Here is a 14,567-nt window from a genome sequence, read left to right on the forward strand (position 1 = left end):
GTTTCAACCTGCTTCCAAGGAGCTTGTGGCAACAACTCTGCAGGGTGGGTTGGACTGAACGATAGCAATTTGCCCAAGGAAAGCTCCATGGGGATTTGAACCCATGCTCCTAACATCAATATGCTTGGTTGTGACAACAGGCCATTGGTCAGACTCAACTATGGGTATCTACAAGTTAAAAAAGAAGAAAGAGTGCTCTTGGCACTCTATTTAGAGGGTGGGGGGAGAAATGTTTGCATGAAGTATTATTTATTTGATTTGTACCGTGCCTCTTTACCAAAAATGGCATGCAAGGCAGCTTACAATCACTAATAAAGCTTGATAAAAACAATAAGCAAATGCATTAAAACACAAAAACACACGACTAACTAAGCAGAGTAAAAACAGCATCCAGCTCAACAGACCCGCTTACACACCAAATGCCTGTTTGAATAAGCCAGGCTTTTCCCACCAGCAGAAGGACAGCAGAGAGGGAGGCAGCCTAGCCTCCCTCAGCAGGGAGTCCCACAGCCAGGGAGCAGCCACTGAGGACCTCTTCCACACAGCGCGTAGGTAAAACTGTGGAATTTGCTACCACCAGATGTAGCGATGGCCAACTGGGATGGCTTTAAAAGGGGGTTAGACAAATTCAGGAGAGGGCTATCAATGGCTACTAGTCCTGATGGCTATGTACTACCTCCAGAACCAGAGGTACACCAGTTGCCTATGTACACCAGTTGCTGGGGAACATGGATGGGAGGGTGCTGTTGCACTCACATCCTGCTTGTGGGTTCCTGGTTGACAGCTGGTCGGCCACTGTGCGAACAGAATGCTGGACTAGATGGACCCTTGGATCCAGCAGGGCTCTTCTGATGTTGCCACCAAAGGTGCCTCTGAAAGTGGCGGTCTCGAAAGAAGGGGCTTCTTTCAAGGAGGAACTGTGTTGACATTTGCAGTCAAATTTAATGCAGTGTAACAGCCGTCCCCCACCCGGCGCCCTCCAGACGGGTTGGACTACAACTCCTATCACCCCCAGCCAGCTGGCTGATGGGAGCTGTAGTCCAGCACGTCTGGAGGGCGCCAGGTTGGGCAAGGCTGCGAGAGGCCACGAGGAGCAGACTCCGGAAAGTGGTTGCTTCACCCCTTCCCTCGCGTGTTGCACAACAGGCAAAAATTAAGGGCGCACGCAACGCTGAATTCGTTCCCCTTCAGTGAAGGGCCTGCCTTACTGGAACCCCTGCGGGAACGACCTGCCTGGGTTGGTCCGGCTCTGCAACCTGAATGGGGGGGGGGGGAGGCTTGAGGGCTTGTGCTGTTCGGAAAGCCGAGGATTGCCCTCTTTTTTAATCTCTCGCTCTGTCCTGCCCTTTTGCCTTCCACCTTAAGAACGTCCCGGGACTCGACAGAAAGTTGAGCGCGGGTTTTCTTCTGACGGGGAGGGGCGGGGGAGTTTCTCAGCGCGAAAAACACGCGCGCGCCGAGCCTCAGGAAATGAGTAAGCTCGGGAGCGACCGTAGTAACGCTGGCTGGTAGCACAAAGGAGCGGGCGGGCGGGCAGGATGCTCTGCGGAAAGGGGCGAGGGGCCAGGCGGGGCCGTCGGCCGTCGAGCAATTCGGTATGAAAAAACCGTGAAAGGGGCCCAAGGGGTCGGTGTTAATCGTCTAGCGACGTCCAAAGAGAAGTCTGCTGCAGGGCGAAGTAAGTACAAAGTTTCCCACTCTGCTGTTCAAAAGGCCGTTCCACGTCTTGCAGCTGCTGCTGCTTCTGCGCCCCCCCCCCCCAGGGGTCGGTCTTTGCTTTGTGTCTGAAAACACAACCTGGTGGCAAAGGTTTGGTCCCTGCTGTGGTTGCACCAATGAGCGTGCGACGCCTCCGTCATCGGCGTCGAGGAGAGAGTCCCTCTGCTCTCCCCTCCCGGCTGCGCGCAGCCCTCGGAGATCGTCTTCTACTGCGGGAGGGCGAGCAAGCGGATCCTCCCCCCCCCCCCCCGTCCTCTCTCTCTCTCACATCCTCAGACGGAGGGGCTTCGGAGGGGTGGAGGTGGGGCTAACACACGTCTCCCCCGGAGAGGCGCTCGTCGGAGGGGCAGGCGGGCTTGCACGTCGTTTGAAGTCGCCTCGCTTGTTCCCTTCCCCCAAAGAGAGTGGCAGCACATCTTTGAGCTAGTCGAGGAACTGGGGGCGGAAGAAAAAAGACAGCTTTTAAAACCACTTACTCCTTCCCGTGCTCTTCCCCCGCTAAGGCGTTTTGATTTTTATTTTACTTGCTGGGTGGATGTTGATGCATCATTTGTTTTATTTGCAAAAGATGCATTTCCTGGCCTGACGTGATCATCCGAGGGACGTCTCACATCTCATGAGGCTTTTCCTTGCCCCACGCGTATGCTTTCCTTAACTTTGTAGCCGTGCTCTTTCTCTCCCCTCTGCTTTATTATTTCTCCCGCCCTACCTCTAGCCTCGCTATTTCCCCTCCACCTCTTTAGCTTACTGTGTCTCCTGCTCCTAGCCTCTCCCCTTGCTCTTTCTCTGCTCCTTTGCCTTGCCCTTTCTCTCCCTTGCTCCACTTCAGCTCACTTTTGACTAGCCAGGCCCCCGTGGCAGCCTTTATGTGACTACCCACATCCTCTGTGGCAACCATTTTGTGGTGGTGCCCAGAGCAGTTTCTCAAATTCCAAAGTGTGCCCATGGGTCTAAAAGGTGGGGACACTTAGCTCAGATGTAAGACTTGTTGACTATTGCTTCACTTAATTTTTAATAGGTGTACTTAGGATCAGGGTTTTAAACCCTTTCATTTTACAGTATCAGTTTCTTGGCTTCTCAGTAATACAGTCTTCAATTTACGCCCCTAGAGAGTAGAGCTACTATCATGTAGTGAAGGTTATCTTTAAGTCAGAGGTAGGCAACCTTTGGGGGCCATGTGGACACTTTTGGCGATTTGAGGAACTGTCCTGCACACTATCACAAAATGGCTGCCATGGGAGGTGTGGCAAAGGATAAGTAAACTGCCCAAAAGACTGAATGCAAGCTGGGGGCTCAGACCTCAGGTGGGGCCTGAGCCCCCAGGTGCTAAAGAACTCCTTTGAACCCAGAGTTTTCAGCACCAACAGAAACCTATTTCAAAGCTATCCTGGCCACCAGTAAGAAGATATGTTAATTGGGGGGAGGGGGGTTAAGTGGGAGGGGTAGCATGCCTTGCTGGGTGCCAAGAAAAGTGTTTGGAGGCGCATTGGTGCCCACAGGCCCCTGCCCCTGCTTAAATAAAGATGAAGAACTTTTCAACACTCATTTCTTTCGATTCATCTGGCCTACCGTAAGGACCATTCATTCATATAAAAGCTGGCCACTCATTAAACCTTGAGCTGCAGTCCTATGCACCCTTGTCTGAAAGTGAGCATCACTGACCTTACTAGCACTTTTTCCTGAGTCTGTGCATAGAGTTGGGCTGCATGGGACATACTTTGGTGTTGTTTTTTTACTAGAACCCTGACATCTGCCAGCCAGAGCCTGGCGCAAAAGGCATAAAACTGAGATTATTTATTTACATTTGTATATCACTCCCCATCTAAAGCAGATTCTGGAGCAGTGAACATAAGAAGTACAATAGTAAAAAAGATAAAAGGTTAGAACACCATATTGTCAGGAGTGCCCTAGCTGCCTCTTGCAGTCCCCTCCAATAGCCAACTCAGGACACAGACAACGAGGATTCTTTCCAAGGCCTTATTCCTTTATTACTTTATGACTCTTACAGATACTAATCACTAGTGACTAAGCAAGGAACTGCACTGGGGATAGATAGCAGAGTAGCCTAAGCTCCAGGTAAGGCAGTTGGTCCCCGTTTGAAGGAGAACCACGGGAAGACTCTGAACTTATGGGCAATGGAGAGATCCTCCCTCTTTCCCTTGGGTCCTCGGGGCGCAACCGTTGTTTTAGTGCTGCACGAGTGGAGCGCCTCCTTTCGGCGCCCTCCATCTGTCGTTGCTCCCTGCGTCTGCACCGAGCATCCAGCAAGTCCCCCTCCAGCTCTCTCTCACTGCCAGGGTCACTATCTCAGGAATGCTGGCAGGAGGAATCTCTGCCAGCTGCTGTGCTTGTGAGAGATGAGCAAGCTCCTTTCCCACGGATTGCTGTTCTTCCTCAGAATCAGAACTGCTCTAGGGCTCTGTGGGCTCAATTTCCATCCTGACACATACTGAAATTATTAAAAACAGAATGCCAATAAAAAACATGGCTGGCCATTTAAGGAACGCTTCCTGGGACAGACCTGTTTTCAGGAGGCGCCGGAAGCAATACAGTGTTGGTGCCTGCCTGACCACCAAGAACAGGGAGTTCCAAAGAAAGGGGGCCACCACACTGAAGGCTGTTCTCCAGGTGGACTCCAATCAGTCCATAGGTCCATGTGGAGCCACCACCAGCATGCCCTCTGATGATCTCAGGTTGTTAAGGGAGAAGGCGATCTCGGGTATCCTGGTCCCAAGTTGTTTAGGGCTTTGGACACTAGTAGCAAAACCTTAAACTGAGCCCAGTAGCGAATGGGCATCCAGTGCAGTTCCCCCAGCAAAGGAGTTGCATGCTGAAAAGGGGCAGCTCCCGACAACAGCTGAGCTGCCGCATTCTGCTCTAGCTCCAGCTTCTGGACCAGCCTCAAGGGCAGCCCCGCATAGAGTGCATTGCAGTAATCCAGCCTTGAGGTTACTAGCACCTGTACCACTGTGGCCAAGCTACCCTGTCCAGAAGAGGCCGTAGTTGGCGAGCCAGCCAAAGCTGGTAAACAGCACTCCGAGCTGCCATGGCCACTTGGGCCTCCAGCAACAATGATGGATCTAGGAGTACTCCCAGACTATGAAAATGAAAAAATTCTGAGCCCCCTGGGCATTGGTTTTGAGTGTCAGATTTAATGGAGCTCACTGACCTTCCGCACACCAGTCCACGTCTGGTTACTGGAAGCTTTCTTCATTTCAGCAGTATAATGTAGGTAGTATAAACAATTGGTGTCAGAAAGCCTTGCTGGTTAACTGCAGATCACCCAGAGATCTACAAGTAGATTCAGATCTACCTTGTGCCCACCTCTGTGCTAGACACGTTTAACTCTACTACTTTAGACAATCCTTGGCTACTTCTGAATAGTTTAGATGGCTTTGAAAAGGGTATCAAACAAATCAGTGGCTGTTAGTCAGGATGGCCACTGCATACCAGGGAGCAACAGTGGGAAAGGGCTATTGCCTCATGCTCTGCCTTTGGACTTCCCACAGGCATATGGTTGGCCACCGTGGGGAAAACAAGACCTGATGCAACTTTGGCCTGATCCAGCAGGGCTTTTCTTTGACTTGGAAGAATACATAGTAAGGCTGCAGAGATGCCTCAGTCTCATCATACAGCAGGGAGAATACTTAAAAATATTCCTTCCAACTGTTTTAAGACTGCTGTGAGACAGTTCTCTTGAAATGCAACAGTTCTCATTTGTGCTAGGCTTTGAAACTTTGGTCTCGCTGTAGCCATCTGTTAGACGATGAGGCTTCCTGTATGATGGTTGAAAGCTAAAACCCGAGATTCTTGTGTCTATTTGAACTTTGTGGCTTTTTTTTTTTACTTCACAAACACTGAAATTATGTTTGCTTATCTAGAGATGCTGATCCAGCAGAGTGTATAATTTTGATCTCGGGACAGGCACCACATTTCATAGACCACAGAGGTTTAGACTGATGTACGCTCATTCAGGAAAGCTGAAGCTCTTTCTTATGATGATATGTGGTGGGTGTCTTAGGGAATGAGGTTAGTCTTGGGAGCAGGACTTACACTGTCACATTACACAAAAATGTTTGTAATAAAAAACCTGACAGTCCTGCTTTTATTATGGCAAAAGCATTGTGGGGAATGCTTAACCAGCCCTGCTCCACTCCTTCCGTTTTCCCCAGCTTTTTGTGGGGAGGGGGTCTGGACGTATGCTTGTGAAGGCACCCAGTTCTAAATATCTTTATTGGAAAGATAAATTTATTGGAAAGGCAGTCCCATTGATTTCACAGGGATTTACATCCAAGTAAACACACTGAAGATTGTAACGTGTGTGTGTGTATACTGATAATTGTGGGCTGGGCTGCATTCTGTGAACAGAATACTGCATTCTCCATCTTTGAAGAAGGCCTCTTCCTCTTTTTCTATATAGAGAACCATAGTGTGGAGCCCTCCTGACCTGTCTTTTGTTAGAAGCTGGTATTACGCAGGTGGAAAAGTTTGTTACATAACAGAAATTCAACACAAGAATTTTTAAAGGAAAACATATGCTTATTTGTTTTCCTGAGCAGGGCAAATGGGGGGAGAGCGGAGAAGGCAATTTAGACTGGGGAAAACAGGGTGGGGCAGTTCACCCTCCCTCTTCCCCCAGGACTGCTGCTCTGATTAGAGTTGGACACCCCCCCACCCCCCCGGTAACTGTTTTTAACTAAACATTCAAATGTTGGGAGATTCCATCATTGAACTCCCATCTCTTGGGTATTTTGGCCCTCATATGCCGGGGATTACAATGTTTGCCTTGGCCTTGCCTGCTAAACCAAAAAAAGATGTAGCCACCAGTCCTCCCCCACTTTCCCAACAATCTCCCCCACACACACACTGTGTTCTCCCAAGAGAAAGGCAGGTTGGAGACTGTGTTGGCTACACGAAAGTGCCCCAATCACCCTTGTGCAGCAACACCAGACGAGCCCTCTTTCCCTGCCAGCTTCACCCTTGGGAGAGGCTGGCAGGGGGAGCCTGGTGGCTTGGCACCCGAGCAGCTGCCCCCCCGGCAGTCTTTTCTCAAGTCTGGAGCTGGGGAGGGGTATGGATTGCTGGGACAATCCCTGCCTACCTCTGCAGCTTCAAAGTTAGAGAGAAGGGCTGGCCATTCGTCACGCTCACGAGAGCACAGAACCACTCTCAGCATGGTGAGTGGAGTTACTGAAGCCTGCTCAGATGTCACTTCGGATAACGGAAAGTTTGCCAACACAGGAACAGGCCGTTCCTCAAAGAGCAGGTATCTCTTAATATGGAAGTTTGAAGCAATGATGGCTAGTGTGGTGTTACCCATGCAGATCCTGTTACCCCACTTGGACTAGACTCAATATGGCTAGCTTGTGGGTGTCAGGAGGAACTAGCACTTGCAAATGTGCTATGGTTGATGGGAGGACGCAGCCACCTGGAAGCACCCTACCAGAAATATTAACACTAAGAGTTAGAGGGACTTGGGGCCTGCTCACTTCTTAATCAAATGCACCTGGCACAACCTGGAGAAAGGTGCATGTATGTGTAGGTGTCTAGCCCTTTCTAAAAGATTTGCCCTTGATGTGTCTGTGTGCATCTCTAAATCGTAGGAACATAGGAAGCTGCCTTATACTGAGTGAGGCCCTTGGTTCATCTAGCCCAGTGTTGTCAACACTGTCTGGCAGCAACGGCTCCCCAGGGTTTCAGGCAAGAGTTTTTCCAGCCCTACCTGCGGATCGAACCCTGCTGCGGATCGAACCTGGAACCTTCTGCATGCAAAGGAAGTGCACTGAGCTACGGCTCCTCCTGACTCATAGAGCCACAAAATGTCTGTCCAGCTGCGTATTTTCCAGTTTAGGATTTTAATAGCCAATTGTTTCTAGGAGGCAAACATTCCCATTTTCAGAGCTCTGAGTAGGGCGTTGACACTCTTTGGGTGTGGCATGGGCAGGGATACAGCTGTGTACGAGGGCGCCTGGCCCACATGCTGCCAGAGGCAGTCCGTGCCAGCTCAGCTGAAAAAGCAAAATTCTTTCCCCACATTTTTCAGCAGAGAAGCAGGATGTGAGGTAAATAGGCAAGAATGGAGCAACGTGCAGAGAACAGACCGAGGTACATCAGGGAAAGCAACACATTTGGACAACTGGGCACGACGTTACATTAGCTGAACTGATGTAGACGTCAAATATTACACTTCTAATATTCTAACAACACATTCTATGCCCGCTTTTGTTACTTTTCTGCACTTCAAACAGCAGCAACCAAATACAAGTCTAGGCGGTTTGTTCAGTACTGAGGACTGTCTTGGAAAGTATATTTTGAGATGAGGATTACTAATATTTTGCACGTTTACAAACATTTTTTAATGAATCTAAACAATTCCAGGGCATGGCTGATATAGTCTCATATCTGAACGACTGAACAACAACAAATGAGGCTAAGGACGCAATCCTATGCATGTTTGGACCGAAAAAAAGTCCTACAACTCCCAGCATTCCCCAGCATACCATAGCTGGCAGGGGAATGCTGGGAGTTGTAAGACATTTTTCTATCTAAACATGCATGGGACGGTGCCCTTAGGGTGGCCAGGTGCCCTCTTGTACAGAGGACAGTCCTGTATTTGAAGGGTTGCAAGAGGACTGTCCTCTGTTTTGAAGGCATCCTCTATTTAAAGGGCTGCCCAGTCCAAGTCTGGAATAAAGATAAAGAATCCTAAGTGGGGAGAACAGGGGCCTTGAAGTAGCCCATCAGCGCTTAGCAACTAGACAGCAGACTGAGAAAGGCACACAGGTCACCTGGTCGCAGTTTTCCACACTATGGTGAGATGTATTTTTATTTAAATTACAGCCATCATTTCTAAATGTGCATCTATACAGAGTGTGCACCCTTCATGAGCCATAAATGTTAGACTGACTTTACCCTGCAAGGTAATATTTTTTTCAGAATTTTGCTTTGCTTTTTGTTTTTCCACTTCTGGCAGGGTAGAACATGTCAAGTCCTATCTCAGCTCTGAGCCAGTTGGGGAATTCTGGGCCATTCAGAAACTATGAGAGAATGCGTCCATCTTTTTAATTATTTATTTACTTGTTTATTTATTATATTTATATGCCACCCTATAACCTAGTTCTCAGTGGCTGCTTACAAGAAGAGAAAAATAAATTATAAATGTATGCACTAATTCTTTAGAACGTATAAAAACATAGCCCAGGCAACACAAATGTAAAGCAGGAACAGGTTGAATAGGCCAGGGAAATGGAAAGGTTTCCCGTGGCACTAAAATGACATCAAGGTAGGCACCAGGAGAGCTTCTCTGAGGAGGGCATTCTACAGCTGTGATGCCACCACTGAAAGAGCTGTTCGCACAAGAACCATCCACTACATGGGGGCACCTGGAAAAGGGCCTCAGAAGAAGATTTATTTATTTTTATGTGTACTCTGCCTTTCTACCAAAAAATGGCACTCAGTGGCACTTAAGGCACTTAAGGTCAAGGCAGGGTTCATATGGAGACATGAAATGTTGTGTGGTGTCTTTGTATTTGCTTTCCGAGCCTTTTAAACACAGTGATATCTTAATTTTCTCCATAAGAAAGAGTGCTAGAAACATTTTGCTGACATGAAAAAAGATAATCACAACAAACACACAACACTAAGAAAAGAATTTACTATGAAGAAAATGAATAGAATTCTGTTTAAAAAACCAGAACTTGAGCTAATTTTTTCTTTTTAATATGGTTTGGGGGGGGGGGGTGCCCTAGGTCACCTTTGTCTTTCATTTTCTTTTTTTAAATTTAACTTTGACAGAAAGCAGTGGGCAATCTTAGATGTGTCTACATTTAAATTAGTTTACCATAATACTAACAGGAACAACAGATATTCACACATATAGACCTAACTAGAAATTGCCCATAGGCTGTAATAGTGCTGTTAAGTTTGACTCTCTGTCTGGAATCTTATTGGCTAGATTATCCATACTATATCTTCTGGGAGTAGTTTCTTCTCTCCTTCATCCACTTCTGGGTTGACATGGATATTCCAATGCCACGAAAGAACTTTTATACAAGATTTCTTGGCAACTACCTCCTCCCTCATGATCAAAGCTGTATGAGTTGAATCACTTGCCTTGAGACATCCATCTTCTATGTCTAAACTAGGATCTCCCTTCTTTTGGTCTTTACTGGCATTGGAATTAAAGTTCAGTCTTGTTGAACCAGTTCCTTATTTCTGTTGTTGCAATCTTACGTAGTTCAGCTTAATTAGATGTATAAGAACCATAATACCATTGCAAGGTCATAAATGTGTCTTGAAAAATCTGTTACTCATTGAGAATTATTGTCTTTAGTAAAAAGACAGACTTCCCAAAGTTTAGTTTCTGTAGAAACTGTGCTATTTGGATTAACTTCTCAAGGCTGATGGAATCTGCACCTTGCCTGTACAAACAAGCACAATGCTTCCATCCTGAATTAGTAGGAAAGGTCCATGCTAAAGGCAGAAAATGGCTGCAGACATGCCTGGGTAAACTTGATAGTACTAGCTCTGTCATGGGGCCTGGCACTCGCTCCTGCTAACTGCTTATGGCCTACCAGATCTTGGATGCTCTGAGCTAGGCCCTGTGGGGAGTATTTAGCTGTCAAGATACCTGCCATAATGAAAGGGATAAGACTGAAGTACTTATTAGGGCTGTCACCAATTTGAAGAACATGTTAGGGCGCAATCCTATTGGGATAGGCAGCCGCCTCTGAACTCGGAGGCGACTGCCTATCCAGTGCAGGGAAGGAGAAGTGCAGAGGGGATTGTCCCCTCTGCACTTCAGCCACCCTGCATTTGCAGCTAGACAGCCGATTTTGGCTGTCTAGCCACAGGAAGGCGGAGCGGGGAAAGCGGCTGCTGGAGGACACATAGGATGTGTCATACCGGCATTTCTGCCTTCCCCACCCCGGTATGCCCTGTTTTTGCTGCTCCGCGTTCCTCTTCCGAGCATGGGCTGTTCTGAGCTGCCTGCAAGGCAGCGTGGGCGGGGGGGAAGGTCGGTTCTCAGGGAACTGACCTCGGAGCACGGGGCTATGGCCACTGACTAGCGGCCATAGGATTTCTCGCTTACTTGATTAATCAGATGAGTGTTAACTTATCGATTTTGCATCAGTTTGCATATACATAAAACAGTAGATCTGAGGGGAAAGCATTTTTCATTTGTGCAAAATATGAAGGAGCTTGCATATATTACAGCAGGCACCGTTTTAGAAGGGGGTATCTGCTCCTGTGCAGGAGTGAAAAGGGAATGCCTTTTGTAAGATGGTGCAACTTTTTATAAATTGTTGTATTAAATATAATCAACATTTGGGTGTGTGTTCCCAATTAACTGGGGATATGCAATGTGTTGCCCAATTTAATGGGGATGCCCTTTTAGTCTCTTCAACAGGTTTTAGCCCTGCTTCCTGGATGGGTTCCCCCCAACTCCTAGACCTTAGTCTTTGATTCAGGATCTTAGTGGAAAACTGCTTTTTCATCGGGAGTGGCATCGTTTCTTCCTAAACAGAATTTATAGACATGGAGCGAGTCTGTCCCACTTGTGTGTCCTCAGACTCATGATGCATCGTTCCCACCATGCTGTAAATTAGCTTTTTAATGGCGGAGGGAGCCTGTCATCTGGCTAGTGAACAAAGCCATCCTTTGTTGCCCTCCTAACTACTAGCTAAGCAAGTGTCTGTGCTCACTGCAGACATGTTCCAAATGAGCAACATGTGGGCTAATTGCCTTGTATGTGGTGCATCTGCCATGGAGACGCATGTTGTTTTTCTAGAAAGAAGAGGGTGAGTGATCTTGAAATTTAAAGGAAAGTCAGATCTGGTAATTCTGCGGCATCCAAGGCACACCTTCGCACAATCTCTCTGCAGTGGTCAAAGTAGATTACATATCTCTCCAGAACTCCCGTAATGTTATAGTGGTATGCTTAACCCAGCAATGGAAGTGGGTGAAATGTTTTGGTGAGGCCTTGCACCTGTCTGTTCTTGCTCTCTTTATTCCCTAGCTCTCTTTAAATGGGTGTCTGAGTTGCAGAAATGTAGCTCTCCTTTTAGAAACTACATGCAATGTTAACAATAGATGTTTCGCTTTAAAATTCATCTTAGAGCAAAACCTTGATTAGGCCAACTGAAGGCTACAAAAATAGTGTGCAAGCTTTTGAGTTCCCCAGAACCCTTCATCAGGCAAGATGGTAAACCAAGCAAAAAGCGGGGTCGGGGGGATGGCTGATCTTCAAGCCATGGAGTCTGTAACCAAATGTAGACTCCATACCTTGAACATCAGTCACTTTTTCCTCCCTTTCCCCTAACATATATTTTGGCATTTTTCTTATGGTCAACACAGCCACCTTTGCTTTTTATATGTTTTATGTGAGTGTCTTCACAACTACCAAATAAGTTGTTCATGAGAGTTACAGTCTTTGGTTTATTTGACTCTTACACAGAGGAAAGGAAAAGCAAATGCAGTAGATGATAACTCCATTTTAGTATCAAGTTTGTGTCTGAGTGCCTTTCCAAATAAAAATATGGATTTTGTTCATACTGCTCTTGTTATGCTAGCATTGCTGTCTCACTAAGTATAGCCAAGACTGAACTCATTTTTTCTCTCAAGTGCCCTTCTCCCCATATTTCTCCATATTGTTTGACAGCATCATTATCCGTCCTCACACTCCACTCATCTCTTACCTTGACTACTGCAACATTCTCCTCTCTAGACTTCTGTTATTATATCTATGCTCTGCCAAGAATTCTGCTGTTAAAATCATTAACCTCTCTTGTTTTCACCATGTGATGTTCTTCCTTCAACCTCTACACTGGCTTCTTGTCTCTTACTTGTTAGGTTAACTATGGGTTGTTTAACCCATGATTAACTCATAGTGTCCAGGTTCAGACAACACGGAGCAATCTCCAATCAGCCCGATTGGAGGTTGCATATACCAAATGGCAGCAGCACACGCCCAGCACGCACCGTGGCAAATTGTGAGTTAGTTAATGCAGGATTTGCTGCCATTACATGTGATCAGGCCCGTAGTGTTCCATATTTAAGAAGTACAAAGTGGGCACTGACTATTCCTCCTGCTTCTTCATTGACACATTGAGCTGGTTTGCACATAACAACAACCCTGGTTAATTAGACCATGGTTTATTGAATCATGGGTTGTCATTATGTGCAAACCTGGAACTGTGAGTTAACTATAGGTTGTTAACCACAAGCAACTCATGAAGAGAACCCATGCTTTGTTGTTGTGTTGTGAACTGTGGGTTGTTTAAACCATGAGTTGTCATTAAGTATGAACCCAGAATCGTGGGTTGTTCATGGGTTGTTTCACCAGGGTATAGAGGCAGCAGGCAAGAGCAGTCAAAAACCCCAGTTGCTGCCAGTACGGTAGTGCTGCAAAGGCAGTTGGGATACAGGGAGCAAGTGGGTGAAGGAAGAGGGAAACAAACAACCCAGGGACTGAGAAAACAAACCATGGTTTGTTTAATCATCTGCCAGATAGACCTTGGGTAGGGCAACAAACCATGGTTTAAATAAACCATGGGTTAGCATTACGTGCAAGCCAGGTTATTGGAACTTGTCTCCCAGGTGGTGCAAACAACTTAAGTCGGCCTTCTCCCAACATGGGGCCTCCAGATGTGTTGCACAACAATTCCCATATTATGACTTAAGGCTTCAATAACTTGTGTGAGAGAGATGAGGAAACCTGTGAATTTTTGTTTACTTTTATACCTAGATCTGTTTTTCTTCCCTTTCTTGGTAATTGGTAAATGTTGTGGAGAAGTGTTTTGGCCCAAGTGTGCATTTTGTCATCATGTGTTCTCATTGCTTTCTGCCACCTTTTCTCCTTTTCTTTCGACTACTTCCTATCCCAAGGCATTTTCTGAGGCTAAGCAGGCATGGGACTGGTCATTTATTCATTCATTCATTCATTTAGCGTATGGCACACATTGCCAGGGAGTCTACAATGTTTTTACACAGTAGATGTTCTGGCGCCGATAGTTGCAAGTCTTTGTTGCACTGCTGCACCATAAGAGGGGGAGCTAGCTTTGCATCAGCTGGCCAGCAGCATTCTTAGGGAAGTCGGCTCATCCAGGCATTTTCTCCACCGCTCCTCCGCCCATCACGTCCAGGCAGATCCAGCACTAGTTCCTGCTCCCCGCATAGAGTACTGCCAGCGTTTCCCCCCACCGAAATGGGGGTACCTATTTATCTACTCGCAGATGGTATGCTTTTGAACTGCTAGGTGGGCAGGAGCTAGGGATGAAATGACGGGAGCTCACTTCTGTCATGCGGAGCTGGGCTCGAACCATTGAAGTGTCGACCATTTCTGCTTGGCAAACTCCAGCGTCATTAAGCTGCTGCGCCACCCACGTCCTGCACGATAGACTGCCTAGAAACCCCATGTATGCCACCTTGAGCATGGAAGTAGGATATAAATATTCTAAAATAAAGAGATATAAATACATACATACATACATACATGCTGGTGAGAGACTGCAGAATGGCAACTGGGAATGGATCTCAGCATGGTTATTGCTTGAGAGGGACACCCAAGTACATAGGGATATCACTAGAGCCCTGTGTTTGTTTCAGTATGTAACATGGATTGGATAGATCCTCCTCTCTGTGCTACTGAACGATTAGAGTTGCAATCCTACACCCATTTACCTGGGAGCAAGCTCCACTGAATGTAACGGGACTTACTTCTGAATAGACATGCATAGGATTGTACTGTAAGAGTGGCAAGAATGACTCATGTGATAAGTAGGTAATTGCACAAATAATTTAATAGTGTAACTGGATTGGTTCCAGGAGCAAATTATTTGGTTTGAGTA

General features: G+C 46.9%; 1 protein-coding gene across 3 annotated transcripts in view; it reads left to right on the forward strand.

The window, feature by feature from the left end:
• The first annotated feature begins 495 nt into the window (after window positions 1–495).
• Window positions 496–14,567, forward strand: part of ITPRIP (inositol 1,4,5-trisphosphate receptor interacting protein) — a 35,806-nt gene continuing 21,734 nt past the window's right edge. The window contains exon 1 of one of the 3 annotated variants that reach the window (XM_084846376.1): window positions 496–552. The gene's annotated coding sequence lies outside the window, so the exon portion shown is untranslated. Of the gene's footprint in view, window positions 553–1,139; window positions 1,679–14,567 lie in introns of those variants that run through there. The other 2 variants (XM_084846374.1, XM_084846375.1) reach the window with 2 other exon arrangements.

The sequence above is a fragment of the Heloderma suspectum genome, chromosome 3 (genome assembly GCF_057233095.1).
Source record: "Heloderma suspectum isolate Gila_16-S chromosome 3, 16-S_ref, whole genome shotgun sequence".
Taxonomy (NCBI): domain Eukaryota; kingdom Metazoa; phylum Chordata; class Lepidosauria; order Squamata; family Helodermatidae; genus Heloderma; species Heloderma suspectum.